Source organism: Gasterosteus aculeatus, chromosome 21, assembly GCF_964276395.1.
Source record: "Gasterosteus aculeatus chromosome 21, fGasAcu3.hap1.1, whole genome shotgun sequence".
NCBI classification, from domain to species: domain Eukaryota; kingdom Metazoa; phylum Chordata; class Actinopteri; order Perciformes; family Gasterosteidae; genus Gasterosteus; species Gasterosteus aculeatus.
In genome coordinates this window covers 4,446,083-4,465,166 of record NC_135708.1, presented here as the reverse complement: position 1 = coordinate 4,465,166, position 19,084 = coordinate 4,446,083, and the positions used below count along the sequence as shown (strand labels likewise).

Below are 19,084 nucleotides of genomic sequence, written 5' to 3'. Positions count from 1 at the left end.
GCTGTCTCCAGATGTGACCTCTGCTGATCCTGATGTGGAGGAACTAGCTCACATTGTGTTTACATCTGAGGATGTTTACAGTTAATGAGTCACACTTAAACACACACAGACCAGTTAGATCATGGGTGTCTAACTTAAGGCCCAAGGGCCAAATCTGGTCTGCCGGGGGGTCCAGTGCAGCCCGCTGGATGACTTTACTATTGTGAGAATTACACAAAGACACAAATAGCTTTTCTATAAAAGTAGCTGCTATTCCTAATCAGTCCACTGGGGGTCGCACTCTGTGAGTGAGCGCATGTGTTAGACCAGGGGGACCAGGGGCCTCATTTATAAAAGCTTGCGTAGGATTTGCTCCAGAAGTGGCGTACGGATGAAACGTAGGACGTGCGGACGCACAGAAATATTCAGACTTATAAAACGTCCTACGCAGTTTTCCCTTAATAAATCACAATCACTTCTAAATGCAGCGCAGCTGTTGCGGCTTCGTGTCACGCCCATAGTTGCCCATATATAGTCTGTGGAACGCCCACAAATTAATATTCATCGATTGCGAAATCATGACAAACACTGAGAGGAAAACGAAGAAACGTAACTTCACTCAGTGTGATGTGGAAATGATCATTGGGAGGTGGGAAGGAGAAGTAAGATGCTCTTTGGAGGACACAGTGTGGACATCACTGATGCCAACAAGGCACCTGAGGGGCAAAAGGTTGCAGAGCAACGCTGCAGCCTCACGACCTCGGATCCAAATAAAGAAAAACTGGTCTGACATCAAAGTGGATGCAAAAAAGCGTTTAGCCATCGCCAAGGTGTGTCTGCCCGGGTGGGAAAGGGACACCGGAGCTGTCCCCTCCTGATGAGAGACTGGCGGCAGTGATTGGGGATCGGGGACAGGGTCTGGGCCAACATCGGCGTCAGGGGGTCGAGGCACGTTTGGAAGCTGAGCCACATCATGTAGCACAGCACATGCAGCACGATGTTTCACACCTTTTCAGGAGTAAACAACAACCTCCCTCCAGTGCAGTCGAGGCAGCGCCATCTGCCCTTAAACAGGCCGACGGTGCGCTGCACTACAGCGCCAATCCTTCCATGTGCCACGTCTTCTAAGAGCGCAAGATCAGCCATCAGCGTCATTACGCATTGTGACGGCATCATGGCGTTTTATTACCGTCCATCTGATTGCATCTGACAAGCAACAGCTGTGTTTTGAGGATGAATTTAATAACATGCCGATATTATTGCAGAACATATTACCACCTTTATTATATAACCAGATGTGACCTCTGCTGATCCTGATGTGGAGGAAATAGCTCACATTGTGTTTACATCTGAGGATGTTTACAATTAATGATTCACACTTAAACACACACAGACCAGTTAGATGAAGATAATGAGTTCTGTCATGATGGATCGTCATGGAAACAACACTTTAAACAATGAACAAACATTTATGTAATTCATGACTGAGGATCAGAACAGTTCTTCATCTGTTTAAGAACTTACTCTGTGTCATAAGAACGCCGTCCATCTTTGAAGTTAATCAGATGATCAATAGACTGATCACTCTTCATGGACAAACATCTGGGTTCAGGAGACTTTCCTCTCTGCTGATGTGAACTGAAAGAAACACTGAGATTACATCATCACGTCATCATCTAATCATGAAGCATCAGCTCACATGGTGTCCGTCCTCACAGAGACCAAAACAAGGTAAAGGTCCATGACGTGAGGTCTGGATGTGGACCACATGACTCCCTGTAGTGGTTTAGGTCTACTGGTCCTGCTGGTCCCACTGAGAATCAACAGCTCAGTCTTTCAGCTCACTGTTTTCTTCACCAGTCAGTTTGGTTTAGTCCCAACAGGTCTCACCAAGTCCTCCATGGAGCTCTCCCTCCCTCACTGGACACTGCTGAAGGGCCCTGGAGCAAGAAACCCAGAACCTCCACCAGAGAGTCTGGTAGAAACACCTCATCATCAGCCTGAGACCCTCACCTTGCATCAACAGAGGGACCAACGTCTTTGAAGTCTAGAGGAGGACTCATAGACCGGTTACTCTTCATGGACACACAGCTGGGTCCAGGTCCAGGTCCAGGTCCTGGTCTCTGATGGATCCTGGTCACACACATAGAAGCAGAGTCAGTGAGTGAGAGACGTTGGGACATGGAGACGAGTGGAGGACAGTTGGAGATGGTCCTCTCACCTCTGAGCTTTGGTCTGGCTGTCATGTTCCCCACACAGAGGGGCTTCAGAGGGAGGGACTCCGTCCTCTGGGTCCTCAGCCTGATTCATAGCAGAGTCCACACCTTCACACCTTCACACCAACCTGCTGGGAGAGCTCACACGTTATTATCTTCATCAGGACAAACACACAGAGCTCATTCACCTCAACACTAAAACTCTCATGGGACACTTTGTGTTGTTGTCTTGAGACAACGTGTCAAGAGACGTCATTTTAAATCCTCATCCTATAAATGTCGTGTTTCTTTTAAGCGCTTTCCTTTGGCAGGAGGCAGCGGTCCATCAGGACGTTATTTATGTTAAATCACCATATAGGCTACTAAAACTCAGCATGCAGAATGACAACACGAAAAAGTTACGAAAGTGAGTGTCAACAGGAAACGCAGCAAAATCTGGACACATGTCAATGACATTGATCCATCTAATGCAGAATGTAGAGTCTGCAAGACTAAAATCTCTATCTTCTCCAAAACAGGGCAGATAATTTCAGAGAGAAGAAACAGGATCAGCCCCTCAAAGCGGAGCCACTTGGTCTCAATGTAAATCTTCCCTGAAGGACAAAACTCTGCATGCTGATTTTTTTTCTTTTTGTTTTACACATTTTAATTTATATTTTGTTGTGTGAATCTGTAAGCTTCTGTATGTTGTTTCACTTTAAATTTGTTAAGTATTAAAAAGTTTAAAATAATTAAAAGTTAGTTAAGTTCTTTTGTAAATAGTTAAACGTTTGTTTTTGCACTAATTAATTTTTTTATCACTCTGTAGAATGTATAAATAAAAGTGTATTTATATAAAAACATTTGACAGTGTTTTTTTTACATTAGTAATTCATATTGCGCATAATTTTACATTATTGTTGGTGATAAATTAATTTAAGCACCAAAAAATCAGAAGAGCCATTTGAGAGCCGAAAGAGCCGGTTCTCTAAAAAGAGGTGTAATTCCCATCACTACCGGGTAAAAGAGGACGTCTGCTTTGTCTCAGACTTCTGGCCCTGATCTGCTTAGAGGGCGTGGCATCACGTGAGGGGCGTGTCCTCAACTGTGTTGCTTTCAGGAAACGTCGGCGCTGTGAGAACTATGAATCCACACTTTCTATCCACCATATTCACATTTCGACTTTGATAAACACGACCTTTTTAAACAGATGTGAGGAAAGAGAAGAACGTTTAATCTCACAGAACCAAAACACGTGATGGTGGGCTCGACATGTGGACGTAAAACCGGACCAGAACCAGTACCGGAAACCATTATTTAGGGTATATATCATGATAAAATACATCAACGCATTATCTTTTTTTTATTCGGCAGAGTCCTGACTACAATAAGCTGGAATCCACATTAAAATACTCCAAACACACCTTTAGCTGGTGGGGAAGAGTCACATATGACGTGCAGGTTTGTCCACAACCTTTGGACCGAGTGGGACATTTTGTCGGTGCTTGAAGCTCGCGGACGTTGGAGCCAAAGAACAGCAGCGAATCGGTGGATTATGAATCATTGAGTGAGACAAAGCCTGCAGAGTTACTGTGAAACACACAGCGAGCCAGCAAAGACACACACACACACACACACACACACACACACACACACACACACACACACACACACACACACACACACACACACACACACACGTCTTGAGCGTCATGTGACCGGTTTTTCCTGCCTGGGGAAGCTGGCGATGGTGTGTGTTACACAGTTCAGTGACATGTCTTGTTTATTTTGGCTACAAAGATGATGTGATGACTATTGAAACAAGGAACATCCTTGTTTCTAACCAATCAAAATGCTCTTAGAGACCATATAATACGAGCGCACTTTGTATTATGCGCCTCTTTTCATGTTGTTGTTAAACTGCCTGAAACAGGTCTGTGCACGTATGACTGCAGGACACAATACTCTTTGGGTTAAAATAAAGTATCCGCTTTGACTTTAAACAAGGAACATCCTTGTTTCAAAAGTATATGAAACTCAAAATGCCCTTTGTTACTAACGTGACTGAAAATTAGTCAAATGTTTCATATTTTGTTCATCATTTTGAAAATTATACTTGACTAAATTATATTTTTGAAAGCTAACCTCACCTTTTAATTTCCAAATAATAACATACACTCTTACCAGCGGTCAAAACAATGCCATTTACTGCTTTTAATATAGAAATAAAGTGTATATTGCATAATTATACATTATAAAAAGAGTTCTGCATTTTGGCCCGGCCCTCCAAATTATTCCCTGCTCTATAGGCAGGAAGATGAGAGTTAAGTTAGTGCTTGAAAACATCTGTAAAATGTGATTAAACAGAAATGGGCTTGTTGTCCTCATTGGAGACGAGTTACACAAAGTACTTGGAGACAATGTCCGGGTTAGCTTCACCTACACACAGCACAGCTGTAGCTAAGGTGACTCACACAACTCAGTCTGCAGACTTTGGTTTGCTGCAACGCGACTCTACTGTTGAGTATTAAATATAAACATGCACGTTTACGCTAGAATGAAATGACACTTGAACTATAAATGCAGAGTAATAATGGGTGAAGGCCGCTTAAAGGCCGGATGGCACGAACAACATGTATTTCAAGTCACAAAACCAGCACACGAACATGTTGAAAGAGATGCAGCACTATCTGGATCAAATGCAGTCCAACTGGAACCACCTGTTCCCCTTTCTAAGAATAACATGTCCACACCTAGAACTACGCCTAGCGCTCATATGCAAATCATCATGCACACATCTGCCAAACATCCTGATAAGAAGAACTCATGAACAACGGAGGCGTGATGATCCGAGAGCCCAGAGGGATGGACGTCCCTGTGCTCCAATGAGGCTCTCTGAAGGTTCTAAGCAGGAGCCGCCTCCATCTTACTAACCAATCAAAATGCTCTTAGAGACCATATAATACGAGCGCACTTTGTATTATGCGCCTTTTTTCATGTCGTTGTTAAACTGCCTGAAACAGGTCCGTGCACGTATGACTGCAGGACACAATACTCCTTGGGTGCGAAAAGTGGTCGTTGGAAGGTTCCCTTTCCCTTAAAAATGTCATCTCCTCGTTACCACCTCTAATCCCATGTCATGCTGATAATCTTGTAAACAATGTTATAGATGACATTGCACCTGTTACGGTTAAAACCAGTTCTAGTGAGTAAAAGGCACCTTGGAGAAAAGCTGCTGTTGTAACAGCCCAGAGAAGAGAGCGCAGGAAGGCTGAACGAATCTGGCGGAATACAAAACTTCACATTCACCATGACATCTATGAAGAGCGCCTCCGGGCCTACAATTTAGACTTAAAAAGTGCCAGGGAAACATTCTTCTCCAACATCATCAACAACAACACTAATAAGGCAAAAACCCTGTTTGAAACTGTTGACAGACTGACCAACCCCCCGACACAAATACCACCTGAACTCCATTCCACACAGAAATGCCACGAGTTTGTGTTCTTTTATACTGATAAAATTGAAGGCATCAGACGCGCCATTAATATCTCAAACAAAAATGTTGGATCACCACCCTATTTAGGCAAAAGTAACACAGCAATGATGACAAGCTTTAATGCCATAGACTCTCAAACTCTAGTGGAAACGGTGACAAATTTAAAACCATCCAGCTGCTGTCTTGATGCTCTACCTACCAACTTCTTTAAGAATGTTTTTGACTGCCTAGCAACAGACGTATTGCAAATAGTTAATAACTCTGTTCAGACAGGCCATTTCCCAAAAGATTTCAAAACTGCAGTTATTAAACCTCTCCTAAAAAAGCGGAGCCTAGATGCCTCTATTATCAACAACTACAGACCAATTTCAAATGTACCTTTTATAAGTAAAATAATTGAGAAAGTTGTCCTACAACAACTTAATCACTTCCTGGCTTCAACTGGCTGCCACGACAATTTCCAGTCAGGATTTCGACCTCTTCATAGCACCGAGACGGCCCTTATTAAAGTAGTAAATGACATCCGTCTTAACACACTCTGGCAAAACTTCAACATTATTGGTATTAGACCTCAGTGCTGCATTTGATACTGTCGACCACTCAATACTTTTGGACAGGTTGGAAAACTGGGTGGGGCTCTCAGGCACAGTCTTAAGCTGGTTCAGGTCAGATCTACAAGACAGGAACTATTTTGTTTCCATTGGTGACTTCGTATCAGAAACAACCGACGTAACGTGTGGAGTCCCCAAAGTATATCACTGATATGCTTCCACTACATAAGCCTTCAAGATCTTCTGACACCAATCTGTTAGTGATTCCCAGAGTAAATACACATCATGGGAAAGCATCATTTAGTTACTACGCAACAAACAGCTGGAATTAACTTCCTGAAGATTTAAGACTTGCCCCAACTCTGACCACGTTTAAAACAAGACTGAAAACTTTTATGTTCAGCTTCGCCTTCTGATAAATTTGACCTACATTGCACTTTTTACCTCTGCCTTTAATTGAACAATTTAAATAAGATTTTAATCTATACTTTTATTTGCTGTTTTTAATTATTTTAATTCCTGCATTTTATTTCACTTTATTGTATGAAATGTTATGATGTGAAGCACTTTGAGTCTGCCTTGTATATGAAAAGAGCTATACAAATAAAATTGCCTTGCCTTGCCTTAAAGGACTGAAGCAGCAGGTGAGACAAACAGAGTCTCTCAGGTGTGTTTCAGGAACAAAGGCCCAGGTGAGCTCTGTAGTCCCTGCTGAGTCCTAGTGCCCCTCCGTCTGCTACCTTCCCCTCCTCATCAGTAACAGTCCTCACAGACCCCAGATCAGACTGAGCTCCTCTTCTTCATCACAGCGTCATCATTCAGACTAACAGCAGCTTCTCTCTGCCTGCTCACACAGGCGCCATCTTGTTTCCCAGCTTTAAACAATCACACCTTCACAACCATCAATGATGTCATTCAACCAATCACAGCTGCACTTACTGAGCTCGTAGACGTGAACTTCCTCAGTGAGCAGCTCTCTTCTGTCCTCAGCAGGTCCGTGTAGAAAAGGAGCTCCGTGCTTCACTTCAGCTTCCATCAGACGGAGTGAAGTGTTGCAGCTTGTTAGAGCTTGTTGTCCTTCATCAGAGAGGGTGTGTCCTCACGTCACCATCAAAGTATGCGGTCTGACTGGTTGACTGAGTCTCAGTCTGAGCTGTTAACAGGGTCAAAGGTCCTCGTGAACAGAATCCTCCTCACGGCTCAACAAGAGTCTTTCAGGATCAAAACCAGCATCTGTGGAACGATCCTTCCACCTTGTAAAGAGTTGCTATGACAACAGACTGGATGCTGTTGTTGGACCAGATGGTTCAGAGGACCCGTGCACGCCCCTCTTTGTCACCTGGTCTTCTTCTACATGTAGACTAGTAGGGAACACGTGATGAAGCAGAAACCTTTGTAACAAATGTAGTGAAGAGTTTATATTGAATAAAAACATCCACTAAGACAACAGAGTCTGAGCTGAGAGTGTTTTTATTCTTCACTCCACTTTGATGATCAGGTTGAACCTGTTGGGGCGGAACAACTTCCCCACGTATCAGTCTGAAGCCGCCTGCCAAATCACAAAGGACATGTTGTTACATGCAGTGTTCTACTTCCTCATCACATGGCACCTTGAACCCTCTGGCTCATATACCTGCTGTGCAAAGGATTGTGGGTAAGAACAGCCAGTAAAGCAGCCTGCTTGCACACAGTAAGATGTGACTGAATGTAGAAGACAAACTGTAATTCCTCCAGCTTCTGTCATTGATCATCATGAAAACCAGATGCTGAAGACTGTCGATGGACAGTTTATTAGTTGAGTGACAGTTAGTCATCAGTTTCATCTGGTTTTACTTCTTACTGCGGGTCAGAAAAACAACGTCTGCAGACCTCTGCATCGAAAATACAAATTCTAATGAAAGTACTGCAAAGCTCTTCAGACGGTCCTCTGACCTGTAGAAGTCTCCTTAGATCTTCTGAAACTAGACGTTGGACCTTTCACAGAGCTGCTGGCAGTGACGTGCGGTGAGGTTGGTGGCTGGAGGCTCTGACTCTTTCAAAGTCACATTCACAAACATATGAATTCAACAAAGTAGCATAAATTCACCATCAACTGGCTGCTTGCACTTGGACTACTGGTTATGTTTCATGTCCCGTATCGTATATTATTTTATAATACGGGTGAAATCAAGCGCTCTGATTGGTGGAGAGTGAGTCACGAGCTGCACTGAATTGAGCCATAATGTGATGTTACCTGTCTCAAGCGATTTAGGTCACTTATTAGCCAAAGAGGAACATTCAGGTGGACGTCATGAGCCAAGTGAATGAATGAGACGGTGCGACATCGAGCAGGGAGACCTGCCATGTTTTCACACCACAAATGAATGTGAAATCCCTCACTGACATCAATCCATCTTCACTTAATGTTACAATACAACCAATGATCATGTTCTTCATCTGGTTCATCTGTTCAAGAGCTTAGTGAGGCTCATAAGAACCACGTCCATCTTTGAAGTCAGTCGACCTTTAGACCGGTTACTCTTCATGGACACACAGCTGGGTCCAGGTCCAGGTCCTGGTCTCTGATGGATCCTGGTCACACATGTAGAAGCAGAGTCAGTGAGTCAGAGACGTTGGGACATGGAGACGAGTGGAGGACAGTTGGAGATGGTCCTCTCACCTCTGAGCTTTGGTCTGGCTGTCATGTTCCCCACACAGAGGGGCTTCAGAGGGAGGGACTCGGTGCTCTGGGTCCTCAGCCTGATTCATAGCAGAGTCCACACCTTTACACCTTCATTACATCACATGTCAATAAGCTGACGCTAATAAGCCGCTTTACAACTTGCTGTAGATAAGAACCATTATAAGTCCAATGTAAGTGCTACAGTTAGTTAGTGTGTTAGTGGAGGTAGAGTCTGAAGAGGTGTGTCTTTAGTCTGAAGATGTGAAGACTCTCTGTGGTCCTGGTGTCTTCAGAGACCTCCTTCCACCATTTAGGAGCAGGACAGCAAAGAGTGGAGATCTAGTCGAGTGTTTTGCTCTCAGTGAGGAGGAACAAGCAGTTTATCACATGCAGAGCGGAGAGTGCGGGTCGGGATGTCGGGTCGGACCAGGTCCTGGATGTAAGCTGGACCCCATCCATTCACAGCACGGTACGTGAGCACCATGTTTAGAGGACTTAGGAAGGTTAAAGAGCAGTGGAGCTGCTGCATTGTGGATGAGCTGCAGAGGTGGAATGGTGGTAGCAGGAGACCTGCAGGAGAGAGTTACAGTAGTCAGACTGACGACGCTTCATGAATTAGACCAATGAATAAAATGCATTTAGTGTCCACCAGGATACAGCCCTGATTCTGACACTGTGTGATCAATAAAGACATGAGAATAGTGTGACACCGCTGTCATGTTGACACTAATCAATAGAATAACACCAATGCACAGCTATGATTGTGTTCAATTCAATGATGAAAACCCCAGTGACATTGAACGCACCATCCAGTGTGACACCTCATTGCACCACGATGCTCCTCTTAATGTAGTGATGAAGTGGTGATCCAGAGGTTCTACAGAGGTCTTCACCTCCTTCAGAAACTCATTTATTACATGTAGTAATAAAAACATCTGATCTTTTTATGGAGGTAAAAAGACGAAGAGAAGCAGAGTTGTTGTTTGACACTAAACTCAAATCTCACGTTTAAACCTTCAAACGAGCTCAGAGAGGATTTCCTCCTCCGGTTCCCCAGAGTCTCGCAGCTTCCTCCTGCATCGTCTTCCTCGTGAGACATCAGAGACCACTTCCTGTCTTAGTTTGACCTTCAGTGCTGTTTGTTCGTCCTTTTGTGTGATTGTTGAAATGGCAAAAATGTGTTTTTGATGCTTTGTGTTTGCAGAGGGCTTGTTCACATGTGACCATGACGTTCTCAGGAGAAGACAACCCTGTAGGTCCCAAGTCCGTCTCCTACGCAGTCAATCAATCAATCAATCAATCCATCCATCAATCAATCAATCAATCAATCCATCCATCCATCTCAATCTGTTGGTTTATAGCTGCTTTTAGCTGCTTGGACAATAAGAGCCTTGTGAATACGTCCATTTCTTTTACTGCATTAAACAATAGAATGATTTCATTCAGGAAACCTTTAGTTTTTGCAGCCGCTGAGATCTCATGAAGAAACGTTACACTTCTTCCTGCGTTTTTACAGATGTTGATGTTTCTGCGCTGCACACTGATGATGTCATAGTGACGTTTATTTAATCCATCACAAGCTCGTCCTCTTCTTCTTCTCCTCTTCTTCTTCTTAAGCGTCTTTGGGTACCAAGAAAAGTGCTATAAAAAGTAAAGTATTATTATTTCTCATGAACTTTGCTGCCTGATCATTTGATGATCAAAGTAATCAATCACACGCGTCCTGATTAACAGCACAAACTAATCGATTACCGGCAGAAAGGACTCTTGTTCTAATGACTTGTGACTTGTACGTAACGTATATTAATAATCTTTATTCAGATACGGATATCAGCTGTAGGTCACATTGTTAAAACTGTTTCCCCCCCAGGACCAAACATGAGGACGCTTCCACCAACAGCACCTTCATTTTATTGTTTTACTACCAAATGTTCATTGTGTGAAGTGAGGAATAATGGAAGAATGAACCAGATCTTTTCTCCAGCTCTCTGATACATGGAGCATATGTCTTAGTTTCTTAGTTAAATATTATATAAGTGATGCATGAAAGGAAAAGGGTGAGAACGTGAACGTTTGAAGCTGTGAAGATTATCTGATGAATAAAACCTGTAAGATTGTGTCACGTTCCAATTAATGAGAAGCAGCCAATCGTGACGCAGCAAAGTCCCAGCTAGAGGAGGACACGCAAACCCGTGAAGCGTTCCTCATTGTCTTTAGTTATTAATTATCATTTTCTATGGTTATTAAACCATTAAAGACGTTGTGACTTGTGGTGAAACGGCGCCACCGCGGCCGCTGTCGGTACTGCAGCAGCAGAGCGGCGTCTCCCTGTGAGTTAAAGTCTTTATTAAACCTGTCCAACCTCAACGGACACCACTGTCCTCTGAATAATAAACGTGTCTGTCCTCATCCCTTCATAACGAGAGTCTCTGTCCTCTCCACCAGACCTCCTTGTAGAAACATCTCGTTTTAGCAGCTCCGTTCACCGGAATATGGAGGAGAAACTCACAGAAACGGAAGCGAAAAGACTCCGAAGGCTCGTGTTGCTGTAAACGTCTTCCGGATGTAAGTTAGTTCAACGTGAGAGCCGATAAACCGCTACGGTCTCCTGATGAGACAACATGTCCAAAGGGCTCAGAGTGGGATTGTTATCAGACACGTTGGTTCTTCAGGTGATTTCGTGTTGCCGAATAACAGATGAGCTCCGCGTGGTTCACAAAGGCTCTTCTACTTGATGTTAGTGGTGATGTTTGGGCCCGTTAGGCAGCAGCGTTTGTTTAATTCAACCCTTTCTGAACAGAGTTCTGCAGCACACGTCACCGTCAGGCTGAGCGCTTATAAGCAGCTGCTTGGTTTGCCCACGTGGGGGCGCTGTGGCCCACAGAGTCACCGGTTAGTTCTGTGACGTCACATAAGTGCGTTTTAAGTGTTCAAAAGACACTAGAACACAACACACTGAACTAAACCAGAGACGTGTGTGGGACAACGTCCTGTAAGAGGACAACGAGGGAACTCGTGTTGATGTCCAGCAAGGGGACGTTGTCCCTCCAGATGTTAGTCCATCGTGTCCAGAGGCGCTGACGTTCTCAGTGAACTACAAGCAGGAAGTGAACTAATCCCACATGTGCTGCTGCTCGATGACTGAACCCGTTGTTGTGAACAAGAAGAGGCTCTTTAGTCACCAAAGAACAACAGTTACTTCATTATCGTGGCTCCACTGACCTGTGATTGACAGGTGACATCACGTCACTACCTGAGTTAAGACAATGACGTCACCACAAGGCTCACCGCTACTTGAGCTTCTCTGCATGGCCTCAGCGCGCTGCATCGTGCCGCCTTCACTCACGTGTCATTCAACATGATTGACAGCTGTATGAACAGCAGCTGAGGGGCGTGGAGACGTTCCTGCAGCAGGAAGAACGGAGAGAACTCAGAGCACCAGTAAAGGTCTTCAGGGAGCCCCGGTGGTGGAGCTCAGTGGTTCCATTAGCGCCTCGGTCCAGGGGAAGCTTCAGGAGAACGGCTGGTCATGGACGGGTAATAAGCAGCAACAGAAACATACGAGAAGACTGTCCACAGCTGCATCATGAGGGACCTCTGTCCTCGTGTCCCCTGTCGACTGGACGACACGTGGAAGCAGCTGAAGGTCCTGATCTCCACGCTGCTCGTATTAACCTCCCAACGTGGGGCCCTTTCTCAACGATGGGACGCAGAGGACGGACTTGCGTTCTGGGGAGAACAGACTCGGGGGTCCTGACTCACGGGGACAACAGAGGACGCTCGTTTCATGGGACAGCAGCTGCCTCGATGACGTCAGCTGCTCTGAAACATTTGAATACGCTTCTTGACTGTCGGGTGTTTAACTATCACGCTTTTGTTTGCTTCTCATTTCAAATAGAAACGCTGTGTGTGACGGAGCAGCAGAGGAAACTAATTCACAGTAAATATAAATATCAGACATGAAAGTGTCTCAATGGAGCAGATCAGAGTTGTTGGAGCCTCGAGGGGCGAAGAGCAAAGAGGAAAAGGGCGGCGTTTACCCTGAACACCCGTCCACAGCAGCACAGAGAGAACGGCCCCCCCTCACCCACTGAGGGACACCGTGCACATCAGGAGCCCAACGACACGACCAACGTCCAACAAACAGTTTAAAAAGGGCGGCAGTGCTACTTTCTGCACGGACGCTTCAGCTTCACCATTGGTGAGATGCTCTGTGTTTCAGTGTGTGTGTGTTACTCAGCTTCATCGTGTTCTATTTGTAGCCGTTTACCTGCTTCATCTTCCTCCGTCTGGATGTAGCGTGTCCTTCAAGACAAACACACAAACTGAAACTATGTCTTTGTGATGACGGCTTTAAAGCAACATTTAGTGACTTCGATGAAACGTCTCACTGTCTCTTGACTGTAGAACACGAGACATAATCTACACGTCCACAAGGAGACACGTCCTGGCTCGACTGCTTTCTGTCCCAACATGTTTTACTGCTAATCAGTAGCTGAAACATGCCTCTGAAACAGCTCATAGGATGTTTAGATCAGACGGTTTGATTGTCAACGTGTCACTGGCAGTGATTGACAGCTGTGTTGGAGACTCCAGGCTCTGATTGGTGGCTTTCCTTTGGGCGCAGTGAAACGTGCCAAAGGCCATTAGGAGCACTAAGCGCAGGCCGAGCATCCTGATCAGCATCACTTTGGCCTTGTTGACAAGTCGTCTTTTCCTCCTGCAGGAAATCCATATGGAGTGTGTTGGAATGAGTGCGAGCTCCAGTTTTGACAGGAGACGCTCCAACGTTTGAGGCCGAAGGACATGCTGTGGAGAACCATGATGTCCACTTTAGGAAAAAGATATTCATTGACTGCTGTAAAACGTCTCTCTAGCGTGTTGTGGGGGATATCAGCTTATAAAAACAACAACATGTGAAGATAGTTCTTTGAATCTTGTGTCAAATCAAAACTGAATCATTTTGACTGCAAACCCTTGATGCTGCTTTTAATATTACATGTATTTGTAAAGAAAGTTTAATTCAGTAGATATTTAGCTAACTTTTAAATATTTTCCTATGATGAGTTCATTCAGTTATGACATCATAGCATTATTATTATTATTATCTCATCAGAACTTTGATTGGACTCTGCAGTGTTTTTTAAAGGTTGTTAACAGAAAACGCTGATACCAGCTATCTAATGGCAGCTAATGTGCTACTCAGCTAACGGTGATTTACAGCAATGACTCATAGTGAAAGTAAAACGGAAGTGACATAGATCTCACGTGAGGGGTTTCCACAGCCATTTGTGAAGAAGACAGAGAGGGACATTGTCTGTCTTCATGTACCACTTGCACACCTCAGGTACCGTTAATCCGATCCGTTCATCCTGCTCCATCAGTTCTGGGGATTCACAACGGTCAACAGGGACGAAATCCAGCCAATCCAAGGACGAAAAGTGGAACCAATCAGACGTGGAGATGCCGGTGACTGGCTCCGCCCCCTAGCTGTCAATAACAACACCTTCCGAAGTTCACGTCCACAATGTTTGATTCACGCGCATCAACCGGATTTGCCGCCAAACTCTTTGTCTTGTAGCTCTGGTTTTGCTGAAGCATCAACCAGAAGAGAAAAGGGGCGTGTCTAGAGGAAGCAGGTGAGGAGGCGTGGCCGTTCATCCTGCTCCATTCCTACACAGCTGATCCACATTCCATGATCCACCCCTGCAGTATTTAGAGCCGGGCTGTTCACCTCTCCAGTGGCACCTTGTTAATACTCCTACGTGGTAACGTGGCTCAGTAGCTCTGCTCGTGTTGTCCAGCAAACTCCTGTTCTGTAGTTCTTTCTGTGTGACTTCAGTTCCTCTGTGCACATTCTGCTGTTTACTAGTGACGGACAGATGAAGCCAGATGAAGCAGTGAAGCTTCATGAAGCTTTATGAAGCAGTGAAGCTCTATGAAGCTTTATGAAGCAGTGAAGCTTTATGAAGCTTTATGAAGCAGTGAAGCTTTCCAGCCAATCGTATCGTAAAAAGGTTCATTCATTCAATGCATCTCAAACTCTATGATGACGTCTGCTGTTGAAAACTTGTAGTGCAAATGTATCAAACAGCCCACCAGTATATTTTGGCCCAATCTCTGATTATGAAAAGTTGAACCAATAAATCATCTAATAAACACATGGATTCCTGTATGAATAAAACTATTGTTTTCAGGTTTGACTTGTGTCCTTGTTTGTGTATTTCAATTCTCTGTACATTAACAAGAAGTGGAACACACACTTATCTATGTCTTTCTGCACCTTCGTGCCTTATATACATACTATTATATACAAACAATATATATATATATATATATATATATATATATATATATATATATATATATATATATATATATATATATATATATATATATATACAAAGCTTTACCCGAAGTACAGAAAGCACAAGACCCACCAGAGAGTCACCAAATAGTGTTACGCCCCTGTAAAAGAGGAAATATGACAAACGACACGGACACGATGCAGCTCAGTGTCGGCCATAGTTGTAATGAACATGAAAAGCATAATAACACATTTATACACTCAGTATCGCACTTAAACATGTTATTTTCCCTTTGCGGTAATGTCTTTATAAGAGCTTATACAATTAAGACAAATACAATTCGATCAGTTATGGCTCCATATTACTCAAATGACCTGAACCAGTCTTTAAAGTGAGTTACCAAAATATCAAATATGTTTGCAACATCGTAAAACAACATGGGAAAATAACCTTGAAAAAAAAGTACAAGACTCTTTCCTTTTCACATTAAACAGATTGAACACATTGAATCACATTGAAACACATATATACATTGATCAACCCTAATACAACACTCGTTCTTACCTGTAAAAGAGGAAATATGACAAACGACACGGACACGATGCAGCTCAGTGTCGGCCATAGTTGTAATGAACGACCGTACGCCACACGCTCCGTTCATAGGCAAAACGAGGCATTAGCAATCGCTCACAGATCGTCCCTGAATGAGGCATTAGCAATCAATCTGATTGCACTGATACCTAAACTTAAACCACCGAACAATGAATCACTGATCTACAGACCATTAGTGCATTTTAACTTTTACCTTTTTATGAACATTTTAAGTATATTTGACCTTATATTAACCCATTCAATGCAACAATAATACATCATTCTTATCATCCTTACATACTCCCCTTCAACACAGATGTCGTCCCCGACATCCCAACCAAAAGATGGGTAATGATGAAGGCAGGTTAAACAGTACACATTATTTCCAGATCACCCTTGTAACGGTTCGTACACAGGCACACAGCTTATTCAAAAGTCCAGGAGTGCATAGTGTAAGTGTTAGCGCTTGGCTTGTTCCCCAGTCCATCAATGCGTGTGTAGCAAATGTGCAAGTGTGTTTCAAAGTCAGTACCCTGGTACCACGACAGGCTGGTAGCCAAAGTGCTGTACTGGAGTCATCCATGCACCTGCTGCTTGCATGGCTCTATAAGGTGCTGGTGGGTACCACTGCATGGCTTCACCTGTGAGTCCAGTGCTGTAACAACCAGGAGTGCCCAACTGGTCATACGTGAAGAATCTTGGAGGCCGTCTGTCCCTGACCGGACGCTGATATCGCTGTTCATGTCCCCAGTGAGTTCCACTCTGAACAGGTGACTGCACTACGGACGGTCTCTCCTCCAGAGCAGTGTCCTCGTGAGCAATAATCTCCTGCTGTTCCGATGTGTCCCTCTCTGTCAGTGTATCTCCACTATCCTGTTCCAACTGGTTTTCCTGTTGCTGAGGTTCAGCATCCTGTGAAAGTTGTTCAGCTTCCTGACCGGCTGAATCTTCTTCGGGCTGTATCACAGGGAAAGGCTGATCTCTGGATGGATAGTATCCATAGTCCTCTTCATCACTATCCTCAACATCTGCATCTTGGTGTTGTTGCTCCCTTCCCTTGCGGGTCCCTGCTGTGATTTGTCTTTTTGCTTTAGCTGGTTTCAATTGTATTTCCAGTGGCAAATGGTCACACGGCAAAAGCAGGTTACGATGCAGTACCCTACGTCCTCTCGCCTTGCCTTGTTCTGATATTACTTCATATATGGGCATGTCTTTTCCCACCTGACGGATAACTTTGTGAACGCAATCTTCCCAGTGATTTCGGAGCTTCCCTGTTCCGCCCCTGGGTGTCAAGTTTCTGACGAGAACCCGGTCACCCTCGTGCAGTACAGAACTCCTCACTTTGCTGTCGTAGTTTCTCTTACTCTTTTCAGCACATTTTTTTGCGTTTGCCGTTGTAATCTCATATGCCTCTTGCATCTGTTGTTTCCACCTTCTCATGTACTCCTGATGATCGGCGGTTCCAGCCTCTTGTGTCAAGCCAAATAGTAAGTCCACAGGTAACCTCGGTGATCTTCCAAACAAGAGGTAGAAGGGGGAGAAACCTGTGACTTCACATCGAGTGCTGTTGTATGCGTAGATGAGCTTGGGCAGTGACTCTCTCCAATTTGACTTCTGCCTTTCTGTGAGCGTTCTAAGCATTTGCAGCAGTGTTCTGTTCAGGCGTTCCACCTGTCCGTTGCCTTGTGGGTGGTACGGTGTTGTTCTTGAGCCCATCACTCCACAATTCTTCTTCAGCTGTGCAAACAACTGGTTTTCGAATTCTCCCCCCTGGTCATGATGGATCCTCAGGGGGAACCCGAACTTCATTGCATAATCATTAAATATCTTTTCCGCTACAGTTTTGGCAGATTTCGACATGGTGGGGTAAGCTTGTGCAAAGCGTGTGTAATGATCCACGATTACCAATATATATTCATATCCACCTTTGCACTTATCTAGATGGAGAAAGTCAATGGATACAAGCTCGAATGGTTGAGTGGTGACAATCGGTGAGAGTGGAGCTTTTGTTTCTCGACAGGGTTTTTTTTGTTTAAGGCAGGTACAGTTTTGGGTGACATAGTGTTCAATCTCTCTCTGCATGTGTGGCCAAAAGAAGCGATCCCGGACGAGTGACGTTGTGCGTTCCACACCTTGATGTCCCATGTCATTGTGGAGCTGTCTCAGAACTGTTGACTTGAATATTTCAGGGAGGACCAGTTGGGTCCTGGTTGCAGTCTTTCTATGAAGTATTCCATCTCCATCAAAGCCGAGTTTCTCCCAGTCACGGAGGAGACACCTGCTCAGTGCACCGAATGCTTTTAACTGCTGTCCTACAGGTCTTTCATTTGACTGTTTACAGGCGATGATGGGGCCAATATCTTTGTCATCTTTTTGAGCTTGACGGAGAGCTGCTCTTGAAAGGGGCGTAGGCATGTCCTCATCCGTTTCTATACACTCAGCAGCCATAATGGACCAAACAGTGTGTGAAACATTCACTTCCACAGCTTGTACTGTAGTTTGCACAGAAGGGGAGGACATTTCCTCTGAACACTCTTCAATCATTGTCTCTATGTCACAGGGCATTCGTGAAAGGCCATCCGCATCACCATTTTCTCTGCCTGGGCGATATGTTATTGTTATGTCGAAGTCGGCTAATTCAGCAACCCACCTCTGTCCGGTTGCGTTCAGCTTGGCTGTCGATAACACATAGGTTAGTGGGTTGTTGTCCGTATACACAGTGCAAGATGAGCTGATTAGGTAGTCTCGAAATCGCTCTGTAACGGCCCACTTCAAAGCCAGAAATTCAAGTTTCCCTGAATGTAGATGGTAGTTTCTTTCTGCTTTTGTCAGTGTTCGAGATGCATAGGCTATTACACAAAGCTTACCCTCTTGCTTTTGATATAGCACTGCACCCAAGCCTTGCTGTGAAGCGTCTGTATGTAGGATGAACGATTTGTTGAAGTCTGGGAATCCAAGTATTGGTGGCTCAACCAGGCAGTCAATTAATCCCTCTAATATGTCTTGATGTTTTTCAGTCCATGTGATTGGTTTGTGTGACGGTGTCCCTTTAAACTTTCCTTTCACTGCTTTTGTCTTGGTGTTCCGGTCTTTCTGCTTGTCTGGGCCAGGGTCTAATTCCATTAGGGCATAAAGAGGGTTGGCTATGCGGGAGAAGTCTCTGATATACTGTCTGTAATAACTCAGTAGCCCCATGACTGCTCTCAGTTCTCCCACCGTCCGTGGCCTCTTTTCCTCTAGAGCCCTAACAGCCGCAGTATCAGCTGGATCCATCTTACTACCCTCAGCAGACACGATGC

At 44.4% G+C, this 19,084-nt stretch overlaps 1 protein-coding gene across 4 annotated transcripts in view; it reads right to left on the bottom strand.

Moving 5' to 3' along the window:
• Positions 1-19,084, bottom strand: part of LOC144390270 (protein NLRC3-like) — a 199,399-nt gene that overhangs the window by 6,265 nt on the left and 174,050 nt on the right. Inside the window, exons 1-4 of one of the 4 annotated variants that reach the window (XR_013454327.1) lie at positions 7,164-7,371; positions 2,201-2,326; positions 1,993-2,112; positions 1,504-1,617 (exon numbers count right to left, since the gene is read on the bottom strand). The exons of 1 other annotated variant lie outside the window; for it this stretch is intronic. The gene's annotated coding sequence lies outside the window, so the exon portion shown is untranslated. Of the gene's footprint in view, positions 1-1,503; positions 1,618-1,992; positions 2,113-2,200; positions 2,327-3,598; positions 3,875-7,163; positions 7,372-19,084 lie in introns of those variants that run through there. 2 more of the 4 variants (XR_013454328.1, XR_013454330.1) reach the window with 2 other exon arrangements.